The 16,536-nt window shown below is 36.0% G+C and overlaps 1 pseudogene; it reads right to left on the bottom strand.

The window, feature by feature from the left end:
• Positions 1-683: 683 nt before the first annotated feature.
• On the bottom strand, positions 684-11,207 carry LOC141511969 (nuclear ubiquitous casein and cyclin-dependent kinase substrate 1 pseudogene; annotated as a pseudogene).
• Between the last annotated feature and the right edge of the window lie 5,329 nt (positions 11,208-16,536).

Raw genomic sequence — 16,536 nt, 5'->3', positions numbered from 1 at the left:
CCCTATGCCAAAAAGTCATGTGGCCTGGTCTAAATTGGGTTAACCCAAATGGGATTAGAGATATGGGATATTTAAGGTGGTGTTTATATTAATCACTTTCCTGTGAAGTCAATGAAATTTTACATTCATGATTTTAAAAAATTAAATATAAACATTTTTTTATCTTTGCTGATAGTGGCTAAAAAATTCAGGTAAATTTAAGCTTCACAGTTCCTTTTCTGGATATGGATGGTATTTTCCATCACAAGACCCTTAAAATTCTCTTTGAATATTATACTCCTTTTCCATTTTCATTTAGAATCTATATTGGATTCCTGTTCACTTTGATAAGTTTTAGCAAAGTTAAAATTTCAATTTGCTTCAAATTTTATTGCTTCACTTGTAGTAACCCTTTCATTTTTCTTTTTTTAAAGTTAGATGGCAAATTCATTGGATATTTTGTCATGACTATTACTGGAGACTGGGAGAGGGAAAAGACAGAAGTAATTTTTTTAAAATGACCAGAATTTTCTCTTAAAAAGGGGGAGTAGGGTAAGGAGATGTTATCTCGGGGGGGGGGGGGCAGGACAAGGAAGCATTCAAAGCCCATAAGTCAAGATATAGCCAAAGCCATGTTCTACCCTAAGTAAATTTTCTCCCCCCCTTTTTTTTCTTTAAATAAAATCTCCCCAAACCATCACTTTTCAGTCTTCCCAAGACTGGGCTTCATCTTCAAAACCTTCATTCCCAGACTTTTCTGGTGAAGGGATGGCAGACTTTCTTTTCTTGGAGTGAGAGGGCTTTCTGGCTCATAGTCCTTTTCTTTGTGGGAAGGAGTCTTTTCTATTGATGCCTTTGATGCTGTGGGACGGCCCATATTTCCTTTCCCTTTCACTGAACTTAGTGTCACTTTATCCTTTATCCTGAGTTTGGGCATTTTCTTTTCTTTCCTTTCATGCTTGGATTTCTTTTTGTACTTCCATAATCACTATCATCATGATCTTCCATTAGGAAGTCTTCATCACGGCCTGAATCTTTCTCCTGGAATGGTGCCACTTCTTGTTGTTCTTCTTCACTGACCAAATCTTCCACGAGCATCTGTCTCTGCTTGGCAGCTGCTTTGGATGCTGCCTGATGTTGGTGAACATTTTTGGGATCTTCTTTTTCAACTTCACTGTCCTCTGGTGAGTGTGAATAATCCTTCTTCGTCTTCACATCTTTTTCATCAGAGTTCTGACTATCTTCCTGTGAATTTTTCCCAGACAGCCTCTTATTTTTAGCTTCTCGAGGTGATGATCAGATTTTCTTTGCTGGAGGAGCTGAATCTCTTCCATAATCTTCATCTACATCGTCAGATTCTTGAAATTGTGAATAATCAGCCACCTTCCTGTTTCTGATGGGCTGGAGCACATTCACAGCCAAAACCCGACCTCCAGTGAAACCTAGACCAGCTTCCCACCCCCACCTACTTTGGCAGCCAAGGCCTGGGCAGCTAGCTTCTCAGGTTCAGCTGCTACTGGATCCAGGACCCCAGGATCTGAAAAGCCCCTCCCCCATTCCCCCTTCTCTTCAAAATGGATCCATCACTTTATTGCTTAGCTAGTACCAGATAGTTTTGATGACTGATGCTTTATAATATAATTTTAGATCTAGTATATCTAGGTCACATAATTGCTTCCCCCCCCCCATACACACACACACTAATTCCCTCAATATTCCCTCAACTTGTGATGCTCCAGATGAATTTAGTTACTATTTTTTTTTAAGTTCACTGAAGAAATTTGTGGAAGTTTGATTTAGTAAGAATTGTATATTAACTTGGTCTACCCATGAGCAATTGATATTTACCCAGTTTTTTAAATCTATTTTTTTTCTTTTGTTTCTTTGCTTTTTGGTTTTTGCAAGGCAATGGACTTAAGTGATTTGCCCAAGGTAGCACAGCTAGGTAATTATTTTTTTAAGTTTTTTTTCAAGGATATGGGGTTAAGTGGCATGCTCAAGGCCACACAGCTAGGTAATTACTAACTGATTGAGGACAGATTTGAACTCAGGTACTCCTGACTCCAGAGCTGGTGCTTTATCCACTGTGTGCCCCATAGCTAGGTAATTATTAAGTGTCTGAGGCCAGATTTGAATTCAATTTGATACATTTATTCTTTAAAATTAACTTATTTAGTCTCCAATTAGTTTTAGGTCATTCTATCCATGACCCTTTATTGCACAAGATTTTTTTTGCATTATGGTCTGAAAAGGATGTAATTGATATTTCTGCCATTCTGAAAAAGTTTTTAATCTTAATACATGGTCAGTTTTTGTGTAGGTGCCATGTACCACAGGAAAAAAAAATATATTCCTTTCTATCCCCATTCAATTTTCTTCAAGGTCTATGATATCTAAGTTTTCTAATATTTTATTTCCCTCCATAATTTCCTTCTTTTTATGTTATGGTTAGATTTATCTAATTCTGAGAGAGGGAGATTGAGGACCTCTATCAGTAGAGTTTTGCTTTCTATGTCATTCAGTAATTCATTCATCTTCTCTTAAGTATTTGGATGCTATACTGCTTGCTGCATACATATTTAGTATTAAAATAATTTCATTGTCTATGATATATTTTAAGAGGATATAGTTTCTTTTCTTATCTCTTTTAATGAGATTCATTTTTTGCAGCTTCTTTGTCTGAAATTAGAATTAGTACCCCTGCTTTTTCCACTTGAGTTGAAGCATAATAAATTATTCTTTGGTCTTTTACCATGACTCTGTATGTAACTCAGGTTCAGATGTGTTTCTTGTAACCAGAATATTGTGGGATTCTAGTATTTAATCCACTCTGTTATCCACTTCCATTTTACAGGAGAGTTAATCCAATTCACCTTCAAATTAATAATTACACTTTATTGCCTTACATACTATCTCCCTTCTGTTTGCAGTTTCACCCTTCTTTCATCTTATCCATTCTCTCCAGTATTTTGCTTCTGAATACTGCCTCCCTCAATGTGTTTGACCCCATTCTATCAACTCCCTTCCCTTTTCCCCCCTTTTCCCTTTCTTTCTTCCTTTCATTCTATCTTTTCCCCCTTCCCTCCTTCCCTTCTCCTCCAAGTATTAACTTGGAAGCTAAGATAAATTCCTAAACTCAACTGAGTGAGTGTGTGTGTGTGTGTGTGTGTGTGTGTGTGTGTGTGTGTGTGTATGTGTGTGTGTGTATGAATCCCTTTTTGAGCCAAATCTGATGACAGTAATATTCAGGTTTTTCTCACTTCCTCCCTTCTTCCCCTCTATTGTAGTAGATACTTTGCACCTCTTCATGTGATATAATTTACCCATTCACCCTCTCCCTTATTCCTGTCTCTTTGCTGTCAACCTTTTTAATAAAATATATATTTGTGATCGGAACACAAACTGAAATATACTTTTTTCATTTCTCACTATTCTCGAGATTGCTCTACCTTTTGGAGGAGTTTATGTTTACTCTCACATCAAGATTGCTGTAATAATATAAAATAAATAAACCAAAAAATAAAAAGAATGAACCTGGAGAATCAATCTTTTTGTTCTCAGCTTGCCATATTAAACAGAGAGAGAAAAAAAATAGCCCTGCTTTGTCCTGGCCTTTCTTTATTTTGGGAGGTTAGCTTTCCCTAGGGTCTTGTATTGGGGGAAGGTCTGAAACTCAGAACTTCAGTGTTGAGATCTCTCGAGGCCTTGCTCACTGGGGGTTTGTAACTCCAGATATTACTCTATGAACCCTCTGGAAAAGAAGCAGCAGCTTCTTCTTTGGATTTTTTGGAGGTGTCAGAGGCCCACTCTCTGGAACTGGATCGGCCTTGTCTTCATACAATCTGAGCTAGAAATGCCAGAGCCTTCCTATGGATAACAAATGCTTAGGAAGATTTGTTGCCCATACCTGGATCTTGGAATACAGTATGAACAGTATGAACTGTTTCTGTGTTCATGATAGAGAAAGTTGCACCCTACCACAGATAAATGGGGACTCTGGCTAGAGACTCAGGGGCTTTGCTTGAAATACCGGGTCTTGCATCTCAGGCCTTCCAGATAAAAAGAGCTTTTTCTTTTCTCTTTTATGGGAAATAATTTATCCCAAACACTCCTTTCCATTTCTCCCAAATCATTCCTTCTCCTACTACAACTCCATTTTTATAATATATTATACCTTGGTATCAGCTCATAAGTATCATCTTCTGATACAGGAATACAGCAGTTCAACATTATTAAATCCCTCAAAATTTGCCCTTCCCATCTACCTTTTATTTGATTCACCTGAGTCTTGTATTTGAAGATCAAGCTTTCTGTTTGGTTTTGGTCATTTCATTAGGAAAGTGTAAAAGTCCACTATTCCAATGAATGTCCATCTTTTTCCTTGAAAGAGTATTTTTAGTTATCCTGGGTAGTTGATTCCTGGTTATAAACCAAGTTCTTTTGCCTTCTGGAATATCATATTCCAAGCCAAGTCCTTAACATAGAAACTGTTTAATCTTCTGTTAGCCTGACTGTAGTTCCTTGTTATTTGAATTGTTTCTTTCTGGCTGCTTGTAACATTTTTTCCTTGACTTAGGAGTTCTGAAATTTTACTTTAAAATTCCTGGCAGTTTTCATTTTGGAATTGCTTTCAGGAGGTGAATGGGGGATTCTTTCATTTTTATTTTACATTCTACTCCTAGTATATCAGGGTAATTTTCCTGGAAAATTTTTGAAAATTGTTTTCCTGAAAAAAAGTTTTTTGGTCATGACTTTAAGGTAGACTAATAGTTTTTAAATTATTTCTCCTGGATGTTTTCCAGATCAGTTGTTTTCTAAAGAGGTATTTTATATTTGCTTCTAGTTTTTCATTGTTTTGCTTTTGCTTTATTGTTTCTTGATTTCTCATAGAGTCATCAACTTTCCTTAGTTCTATTCTACATTTGTCGGAAATATTCCCTCTATTGAGCTTTTGTATCTCCTTTTCCATCTGGCCAGTTCTGCTATTGAAGGTTTTCTTCTCCTCATTGTCCTTTTGGACCACTTTTTCCATTTGATCCAAACTGGGGTTTTAGATCTTATTTTCTTCATGACTTTTTTGTATCTCCTTCACCAAGCTGCTGCCTTAGTTTTCCTGATTTTTCTGCATCACTCTCATTTCTCTTCCCAATTTTTCCTCTTCATCCCTCAATTGATTTTCAAAATCTTTTTTGAGGATTTCCATAGCCTAAGAACAATTCATATTTTACTTGGAGGCATTAGATACAGACATTTTGACTTTGTTATCTTCTAAAAACCCAAAGTAATTGTCTCTGGTTAGATTTATTTTCTTCTGCTGTTCGTTCTTTTCCCTAGGATATGATTTGATTTCTAATTCTTTGTTAAGGTGGAACTCTGTTTCCAAGGTGGAAGAGATTCTGTTCCATGCTTTTAAGGGATTTTGCAGCTGGTTTCAAGGACATATCCCTCTTCCCCCCCTCCACTGGGACCTCAATTCCTCCAGACACTGATGAGAGTCTATGACTTCCATTTCACATCTGCTCTGGTCTGTGGATGACCACAAGAACTCCCCTCTACCCTGGAACTGTGAGAAGAATCCCTGCTCTGCTAGGACAGTAAAACTCTTTTTCCTGGGACTAGAGCCCCAGAATACACTTGGATCTGAGTATGGGCAAAGCAATAGTCTTGCCTCAAGGAGAGAAAAGATAACTCTGCAATCTCCCCAACCCCCCCTTGCTTTCCATGGATTGAACCATTCTAGAAGCAGTTATAGCGTGGTTCCCTTCTTGGTAGTTCCCCAGACCTAATCCTGGTTCCTGTGACTGGTTCTGTTCTGTGGCTTGTGTTCCATTCTTACTCTAGTTTGTCAGAGTTTTCCCACTGTCCTTTACAATTTTCCTTGGCAATCCTTGGTCTGAGAAGTCTAGAAAGCTACCCCAATTACCATGGATACAGGTGTTCCCAGGAATCAAGGCACTCTGCAGGCTGTTCCTGGATGACTGGAGTAGGTTTCCTCCAGGGAGACTGAGCTGTACTGCAGGCCTTTTATAACTCCACTGTAACAGATTCTTTCCTAGGATCTTTCAAGTTGTTGGGCTGGGAATTTGTTTTACTCAGTCTCTTTGTGGGTCCCACAATTCTGGAATTTGGTTAGAGTCATTATTTAAAGGTAGTTGGAGTGGTCTGGGGGAAAGGTTATGGAAATTACCTCCATTATTCCATCATCTTGACTCTGCCCCTCCCACCAGTGAAAGAATTTTTTTTTTTAATATTGAAGTGAGAGTTCCTTTTCCTCAACTGCTAGTCATTTTATTAGATGTGCAATTTTTTTCATATTTTCTTTAAACTATGTCTACTCTACATTGTACTTGCTCATTTAAATTTATAAATGTAAATAAGGCACTTTAAATTCATTATTATTCATTTTTATTCATTTTGCCATCTTCCTTTACACTAAATTTCAAATTTATATCACCAAATGTCAAAACCATGGTATGCTACCAATAGGAAGGGAGAATAATTATTCTAGAGGAGTCCATATCAAGCAAATATGTGTTAGAGGAGAAATCAATGAGGGCCTGTTTTAAAAGCTATCTCAGGGAGGGTCAAATATCAAAAGAAGATAATAATATTGGAGCAAAACTAGGAAGTTGCCAGAGATTTTTATTTAAAAAAAAAATAACTTTGAATGAAGCCTCTAAAAGGATCCTAAAGCCATTGAAACTCCAAACCCCAATAAAACAAAATGAAACAATGAAACAATTTTTCAGCAAGATATCTTGTAGAAACTTCAAGAAAAGGTCCATCTCATATGTATAAAAATATTGTGTAACCCACTGAAGGTGGGAAATCTAGAAAACCAAAAGAGTCTCTTTAGTTAAAACATAAATCAGGTCCTGGCACAGTTCAATTCTCAAAGTGGTTCAGATCTTGAAGTGCCTGAAGTTTTAGCTCAATAGGCTAGCAGTGAAACTCTAAATCACAGCTCAGAGATCAAGGATTGATCCCTAGAACACTGGTGTGGTATTGGGCTGACTTAGCACAGGGAACACCACAGACTCCCTGGCACCAAGAACAAAATGCATGGGACTGTTCAGCCTATATTTCAGGGGCAGGATTCAACTATCAAAATGAGCAAAAAATAAATAAACAAAAAGGAAATTTTGACAATTGATAGGTGGCATTCTGATAGAGATAATATAAAGTACCATCTCCAAAGAGTAAAGTAATGACAAATGCCTACACGTGAAGCCTTGAATACAAAAAGTTCTTGCAAGAGTTCAAAAAGGATTTTAAAAAGCAAAGAAGAGAATAAAAAAATAAAGAAAAGAAATTAGAATCATGCAAGAGAATTATGAAAACCTGACTGAAGAAAACAATAATTTCAAAAACGTACAATTGACTAAACTGAAGATAACATTGACCAATGGAAAGAGTAGAGTGACTCATATATAAATAAAGTTAAACAATGGGCAAAGGAAATACAAAAGAAAATAATGCTAAAAACTAGAACTGCACAAATGGAAATGAATGACTGTATGAGACACCAAGATTCCATAAAATAGGAACAAAAAATTGAAAAGATAAAATAAATCTGTGAAATACATTTCAGGGAAAAAAATGGAAAACTTCTCCAGGAGAGATAATTTATGACATTATTCTCCCTTGAAGCCACAATCAGAAAACGAGTCTGCATACTATCTTTCAGAAAATTATCATGGGAAATTTCCCTAATATCCTAAAAACATGAAAAAAAATTAATCCTTGAAAAAAATCCAACAATCACCTCAAGAAAGAGACCCTACAGCTAAGTGGTGTAGTGTAGAGAGTACTGGTCCTGAAGTCAGTCCTGAGTTCAAATCCAGTCTCAGACATTTAATAATTACTTAGGTGTGTGATCTTGGGCAAGTCACTTAACCCCATTGCCTTGCAAAAGAAAAAAAAAAGAAAAAAAAGAGACCCGAAAATAATAACTCCAAGGAATATGATCTTCAAATTGCAGAATTCTTAGCTAAAAGAAAAAAGAAGGCAAATAAAGGCAATTAAATACAAGGGAGCCACAATCAGGATTATGTTTCAACACCAAAGGATCTGAGGGCTTGAAAGACGATGTCTCAGGGACAAAGGAGCTTAGATTACAACCAAGAATCAACCACTTCACATAATGTAGCATCTTCTTTCAGGGACAAAAGCTGAATTTTCAATGAGGAGAGGATTTTTAAATTGACGTGAGAGAAAGAATAAAACTGTACAGAAAAGTTGATCTGCAAATAAAAGACTCAAGAGATGCATTAAATTAGGAATTAGGAAACAAAAAGTAATCAGTAATACTAAATCCACACATGGCAAAATAATACTTAACTATTGAGAGAAAGACAGCTGAAATGAACATACCTTGACAGAGGGTATGGGCAAAAAATTGACTGTCATGTGATCAAAATTTTAATTCTGGAGAGTTGTTTTTCTATTGGGATAGTTGGAGGGATTTAAAAAGAGTGTGTGAGTAAACACTAATTATAATATAAGGATGATTATGACTCCTGAGAATTAAATGTCTATTGTGACAGTTGAAAGGAATATACTTTCATAAAGGAAATGGGTACCAAAAAGTTATAAAACAATTAGAACATGGACAAAAAGAGATTATTCTAGGAGAAGATGGCAGAATCATTAGAAGACAAATAACAGTACATGAAGAAGCACAAAGAACCCAATATAAAAGAGGGAAGAAAAGAGGGTGTAAGCACTAAGTAAATCTTACTCTAAACAGAAAAAAAGAAAAATAATTGGAAGGAATAAGAATAGCAATGAAATAACAAAATGCTCACTCTTCACAGATTATATCATACTTATTGAACCCTAGAAAATCAACTACAAAACTACTTGAGGGATGGCTAGGTTGCACAGTGGATAGAGCACTGGCCCTGGAGTCAGGAGTACCTGAGTTCAAATCTGGTCTCCGACATTTAATAATTGCCTAGCTGTGTGGCCTTGGGCAAATCACTTAACCCCCTTGCCTTGCAAAAACAAAAAACAAAAAACAACTACTTAAAATAATTACAACTTCAGAAAAGCTTCAGGATATAAAATAGACTGCTGATAAATATCATCAACACCTCTCTCTCTCTCTCTCTCTCTCTGTATAGCTAGATAGCTGGCTAGATAGACAGAAAGACAGAAAGATGGACAGAAAGCAAGAAAGAAGGAAGGGCAGACAGACAGAAGGAAGAAAGGAAGAGAAAGAGAGAGAGAGAGAGAGAGAGAGAGAGAGAGAGAGAGAGAGAGAGAGAGAGAGAGAAAGAAAACTGGCAAACCCAAAAGCAAGAGATAGAAAGAGAACTTTCATTTAAAGTAATTGTAGACAACATAAAATAATTGAATATCTATCTCCCAAGAGAAGCCCAGTAAGTATTTGAAAACAATCCCAAAACACTTTTCACAGAAATAAGGTCATATCTATAAAATTAAAAAAATGTAAATTGCTCATGGGTAAGCTGAGCTAATATAATTAAAATGGTGGTTATATCTAAATTAAATTACTTAATCAGTGCCATACTAATCAAACTATTATTAAAAACTATTTTATTGAGCTAGAAAAATAGTAACAAAATTTGTCTGAAGGAACAAAAAGTCAAGAATATCAAGGTAATTAATTTAAAAATGCAAAAGAAGCCATAACAGATCTAAACTATACTTCAAAGAAGTCATCAAAACTCTTTGGTACTGGCCGAGAAAGAGAGTGAATAAATGGAATAGATTAGGTGCAAATGAAAGAGCAATAAATGACTGTCCTTATATAGTGTTTGATAAACGCAAACTACCACTGTTTTGTATCTTATGTCAAGATAAGTTTGAAATGGCTATAGGATTTAGACATAAAGAGTGACATAATAAACCAATTAAAATAACAATTGTCCATTTGTGAAATCTGTGAAATGGTATTTTATTACTAAAGAGGAGATAGAGAACATAAATTGAAAAATGAATAATTTTGTCTACTTTAAATGAATATTTTTCAAAAAGTAAAAACAAGACAACCAAAATGAGAAGGAATATATGAGGATGGGAAACAATTTTCTCAGTTACTATTTATGATAAAGAAATCTTTTGCAAAATATATAGAGAACTCAGTCAAATTTATAATAAGTTGTCCTATGAACAGGCATTTTTCAGATGAAAAGATCAAGCAACCTCTAGTCATATTAAAAAAAATACTTTAAAATCATTAATGATTAGGGAAATTTAAATTAAATCAACCCTGAAGTACCACCTTACATCTATCAGATTGGCTAACTTGACAAAAAAGGGAAATGGTAAATTTTGGAGAGGGTGCGGGAAAACTGGGACAATAAGCACTGTTGGTAGAGATGTGAACTAATCCAATCATTCCGGGAAACAATTTGTAATTAAGCATAAAGGGCTATGAATCCAGCCAAACCACTACAAGAGTTATATCCCAAAGAAATCATAAAAAGTGGAAAGGCCCCACATGAAAAAATATTTATTAGCAGTTCATTTTGTAGTATTGATTTTTTCTTCTTGTCTTTCATTATCAAAAAAAGACATCATTATGGTTGAAACAGATTACAGTGTGCCCCACTGTGGCTGATCATAGCAATATGAACTTGGAATGCTCTACCACAGGTCAGCCACAAACAATCCATGTGAACACCTGGAGTGGGTACTCTAAACTTAGGGGTATCATATTTCCTATGAGCTGCTTCAATTGTGCCTTTCTCATAGAATGCAAGACCCTGACTAATGAAGGCACACCATGCTGGGTGGTCCTGTGCCAGTGTCTCTCATGCTGTACAATCAGTTGTAAAGTTCTTCAATAAGACCCTCAGGGTGTCTTGGTATAGCTTCTTCTGACCCCCTTTGAGCACTTGCCCTATGTGAGTGCTCCAGAAAGTAATTTTTTTTGGCAAGTATATGTCTGGTATTCTAAAAACATGTCCAGCCCATTTAGTTTTACTCTCTGTAGTAACGTTAGAATGCTAGGCAGTTTAGCTTGAGAAAGGAACTCAATTTCTGGTATCTTCTCTTGCCAGATGATCTTCAGAATCTTTCTAAGACAATATAAGTGAAAGTTATTCAGTTTCCTGACATGGCACTGACAGACTATCCAAGTTTTACAGGCATTTAGCAATGAGGTTAGTAAAATGACTCTGTAGACCTTCACTTTGGTAGTCTTCTTTCCCGTACTTTCTTTTGGGGTCTCCCAAATACTGAGCTAGCTCTGGCAACATGGGTGCCAACATCATTGTCACTGTGTACCTACTTGGAAAGGACACTACCAAGGTTAGTTAACTTCTCCACAGTACTCAAAACTCCTCCATTTGCTGTAATTGGTGGTTCCACATATGGATGATGTAGTGTTGGTTGATGGAGGACCTGTGTTTTCTGGGTGCTAATTGTTAAACCAAAATTAGCACAAGTAGCAGAGAATCAGTCCATACTTTAATGCATCTCAGCTTCAGAGGCTACATTGAGTGCACAATCATCTGCAAATAGGAGACATGCACCAACACTCCCTCCACTTTGGTCTTGGCTTGTAGCCTTTTCAAGTTAAAGAATTTGCCATCAATGCAATGGCTTATGTTAAAGTTATGTTGATCCACATTGAAGGTACTTGATAATATGACTGAACACACCATGCTAAAAATATGGGAGGAAGGATATATCCTTGTTTTATTCCACAGTTGACTGGGAAATCTTGAGAGCATTATTCACTATCCAGAACTTGCGAATGCATGCTGTTATGAAATTGATGTACAATAATAATGAACTTTTCTGGGCAATAAAATTTTGACATAATTTGCCATCATCCTTCATGACTGACAGTATCAAAGGTTTTGATCAGATCTACAAATGTTGTATAAATACTTCTATTCTATTCCTGACATTTTTCCTGTAGTTGTCCAGCAGCAAACACCATATTGATTGTTTCTCTTCCCTTTCTGAAGCCACACTGTCTCTCAGGAAGGTGATCATCTTCCAGGTGAAGGATCAAGCTATTGAGAAGGACTCTGAAAAGAATCTTACCAGCAATTACTAAAAGAGAAATACCCCCTGTGATTCTCAAAGATCAATCTATTCCCTTTAACTTTATAGAAATGGACAATAGAAACATCCTTGAATTCTTGGGGGATAACTTCTTCATGCTATATAACCTGGAAAATTTCAGTCAGTTTTTGAATGAGCAAAGGATCCCCACCTTGAAGATATCAGCTGGAATAGAATCATCACCAGGTGCTTTGCCTCTTGAAATGGGCCTAATGGCATTTAAAGACTTCTTCAGTGAGAACTTCAGCAAGAGACTGATTGGCTTCAACCTGATGTAAACATCAATGGCTTCTCCATTGAATCATGTTCTGTTAAGAACACTACGGAAGTGTTCAGCCCATCTCTCTAGGATCATGTCCCTATTGTTAATCAATGTGCATCCCTCAGTATAGAACAGGTGAGATGCATATGTCTTTGGCCTCTAAATAGCCTTCAGGGCATCATAAAAGCATTTTGGTTCGTTATTGTCTGTATAAAATTGAATTTCATCTACTTTCTTACTGAGCCAAGAGTACTGCATCTCTCTAATTTGTTTGGATTTTTATTTTTGGTGGAATTAAATGCTGCTATTTTAGAAACCGATGAACTATCTTTCTGGTATGCTCTGTGGAGTTCTCCTTTGTCTTTTAGCCATTTCTGTATTTCCCTATCATTTTCATCAAATAAATCCTGGTGTTTGCAAGTGTCTGGCCCAGATGAGCAAACATAGTGCTGTACACCAGATCTCTGAAAGCTGCTCACTCCTTTTCTGCTCCACTGCTGCTAACTGTGTGTTGGCTCAGTTTTCCCTCCAAGTTAACAATAACCTGTTGCTGCTCAGAGAGGCACTCTAAGCCCTTGACATTAATTCTTCTGGTATTCATTTTGCCTTAGCATTGTTGCTTTGGGGTTGAATATGAATATTTGGCATAGAGAGGATGAGTCTGATCACTCCAGGACTCTGCACCAAATATTCTAAGCCTTTGTTACTCTCACATACTGTCTGTCTCTTCTTTTTACAATCCAATGTTTTCTATGAGGGTTCATCCAATAATTTTTATTGAGTTTAAGTAAATCCAAGACATTGTTTGTGATGAGGTCATGAGATGCACACATCTTCAGTAGAAGGTGACCATTGCTATTGCTGTTCCCAACTCCATTCCTCCCAAGGACTCCTTGACATGTCTAGTAATCTGAACTTATTCTAGCATTAAAGTCACCCAGAATTATAAACTTGACCTCTTTTGGTACACTGCTGATTAGGGTATTTCAGGTCTTCATAAAATTTTTCTTAAACTTTATCAATATTTGTCATTGCAGGATTATAGCCACTGATGATGGTGGCATGGTGTTTTCATGGAAGTGGAAATATCATTGTCATGAGCTTGTTATTCACTCCTTTTGGTAGGCATTCAAGTATGTTAAATGTTTTGATTGTAAAACCTACCCCAAGTTCATGGTGCTCCCTTTCACTGTGAACACTGCAGAAAAATGTATATCCAGTTAAGACTTCAGTAAGCTGGTTTTCATTTATCAGCCTTGATTCACTCAGAGCTGCTATTTGGATATCATACCTACTGAGTTCTCTCACAACAAGAACTATTCATCTTTCATGTTTATTGGATCTTGTGTTGTCTTTGAATGTGCACATGTTCCATGAACCGATGGTGTGTGTAATCTTCTTTGAAGAAGTTTTTTTAGATTTTTTTTTTGTGTCTTGACTGCACTGTGGGATTTGCTGCCTGCTATGGTATTCAGAATAGGGTTGGGTAAGCAGAAAATTTTAGGGCACCTTTGCTAGCCCCTTCCTCACATCAGGAAGTGAGCAGTATGAGCCTTGAAAGGGCTTCTCAGTCACCCAGGGGGTTGCCAAATCCCACTGTTCCTTTTAGTGAGCAAATGACTCTATGACCCTGGGCTGCCTCATTTGTCTGTTGCCAAAGGAATTTGAGGAATAGTTATAAGTGATATCTTTTGTTGCATGTGTAAATTGTATTTAAGAGAGGTATTGCTGCACAAAATCAACTGCCTCACTCTCTCTCCATCATGGTCCAGCATAGCAAAACAGAATCAAGACATGTGTTGATGCTTTTAGATGCAGTGGATGATCTTGGTGTCTTTGTTGTCTAACCCAGATCCAGGTTCTCCACAGTACCTTCTTTGGCTGGGTCCATGGCCATGGGACAAATTGTTCTTCTCTGCCTATTCCACCAGTGAAAGACTTCATATGCTTGACGCCCCTCCCCCATTGCTCACTGATGAGTTTGTGACTCCCTCAACCTGGTTTTGCCCTGATTGCTAAAATGGTTTACTGAGATGTGACTGCTGTGCATGTTACAGCTTCTTGGAGGTATGGGTGAAAGTTAGGTGGCTCAGGTAGACATTAAAGTTGGAAAGCAGCTGTGAAGAGGGCTCAGCAGCCCTCACACAAGGTGCTAGTCTTCCTTGAAATATCTAGTAAGTGTCTGAGGTCAGATTAGAACTTAGGTTTTCCTAATTTCAGGACCTGTGCTCTACTCACTATGCCATCTAGGTATCCCTTAAAATATTATTATTGGGTCAAAGGATATATGTAGTTTAATAACTTGGGGCACAATTGCAGATTGCTCTTCAAAATGGATGTATCAGCAATAAGTTAGTGTTTCAAATTTTTTCCATATCCCCTTCATTTGTTGCTTTCTCCTTTAATCACTTTAGCCAACTTGATAGGACTAAATAATATCAGAAATTTGCTTTAATTTACATTTTTATAATATTTTATTAATATTGATTTAGAACATTTTAATCTGGCAAATTATTTTGATAATTTTTCTAAAAACTGTTTATTTATATCCATTGATCATTTATCATTAGGGGAGAGCTCACATATCAAAAAGAATCTTGCTTGGACATAGATCTTGCAATGAATAACTTCCATCACATTGGTGAATAATTTTGGTACATGCATTTTTTTATTTGCCCGATACTTGTTATAAGTGAATCACTGAATGGGGTTATCTCTATTGCTATAATTTCTAGGAGAATCTTGAATGAACAAGAAAGAAACAAAAAGAAAATAAGCACTCATTAAGAACCTACCATAAGCTAGATACTGTGTTAAGCATTTTACAAATATGATCTCACTATTTTCTCAACAACCAGGGAAGCCAGGTACTATTTTTATCCCAATTTTACAATTGAGGAGCTGATGCAAACAGAGATTAAGTAAAATTTTCATGGTCAACCTGCTAGTAAATACTCTTAAGGAGTGATTTCAGCTTGGGTCTTTGTGACTGGACCAGAATTCTGTTTACTCACTACATTCACATATATTCATGATTGACATATGGATGAACAACACTTTGTCTGAAAGGTATCATTTTTGTCTACTGAGTTTATTGTTTTTTTAAAAAGCAATAATCCATGAGTGCATCCTCAAAAAGAGTCCATTACAAAAATATCATTTATTAAAGCTTGTTTCTATTACCCTCAAAGATGTCATCAATGTGTATATTTATGAACCTCAAAACATTTTGTATAAATAGAAGAAAAGAAATATGTTCTCACAGTTATTGATGTCCACAGTTCCATTTTTATTGGACATTATTTAGGTTTGAGATATTTTCCATGACAATTTTTTTCACTTTTTTTCCTTCATTTAGATACTTTATAACTAGCTTTTTCAATGTCCTTATGCCTGCACTTCCATCTGCACATATTTCCTGAAATGTATTCCAATTGAACTGTTTTCCCCACCTTTGTCCTCTTTAGAATCATGTCTACTTCCTCAATAACTTCCTCTGAGATTATGACGTTAACATCCTAATGTGATGGTTTATGATTCTTCATAAAGAAAATAGCTTGATGTTTTCATTTCTCACCTGTTCGAAGTTCTCTTTCCATTGTTATTCTTGAATGCTCTTCAGACGACTTGTATCTTGTCAAGAAATATTTAAACTGGTTTTGTTCTTCAGGCCTTGTCTCTGACTTTTAAGATAATGGTCATAGCAATTTATTAGCTTTCTTCAAAAGATTTTCTAAAAGAATATATATTCTAACACATTCTGCCTTTGGTACCCAAATATACTTGCAAATAAATCAAATGTTTCTGGATTGGAAACTTTCTGGACTCTTTTGTTCTCCTTGCTTGAAACAATGTATAATGATTTAAATTATGAATGAAATTATAGTTTGTGTCCAAGTCATATTTTTGTCAAATTTCTATTTTTAATTTTAATTGCTTGAATGTTTGTTTTTTAAATCATCTTAAGTTTATAAAAGACCTTTATTAATTACTCTTCTTTCTTTTAGCTTATTTTGAATTCTGATCATAACTCTGATAAATAACTGATCTTTTCATTCACAAAGAGCTGATTTAGTATTATTTCACAAATCTAAGATGAGTATATATTCCTGCCTGTTAAAATGTGGTTTTTTTGGAACTCATCATATATAATATCAACCAATTTTTTGAGGAAAGTTTTTATTATTTAAAGATGTTGAACCTCCAGTAATTTATAGTTTTCTGTTTTTTATCATTTTTCTCTACTGCAC

This window comes from Macrotis lagotis, chromosome 2, assembly GCF_037893015.1.
Source record: "Macrotis lagotis isolate mMagLag1 chromosome 2, bilby.v1.9.chrom.fasta, whole genome shotgun sequence".
In the NCBI taxonomy this organism is placed as follows: Eukaryota; Metazoa; Chordata; class Mammalia; order Peramelemorphia; family Peramelidae; genus Macrotis; species Macrotis lagotis.
This window is presented reverse-complemented; position numbering and strand designations above follow the sequence as displayed.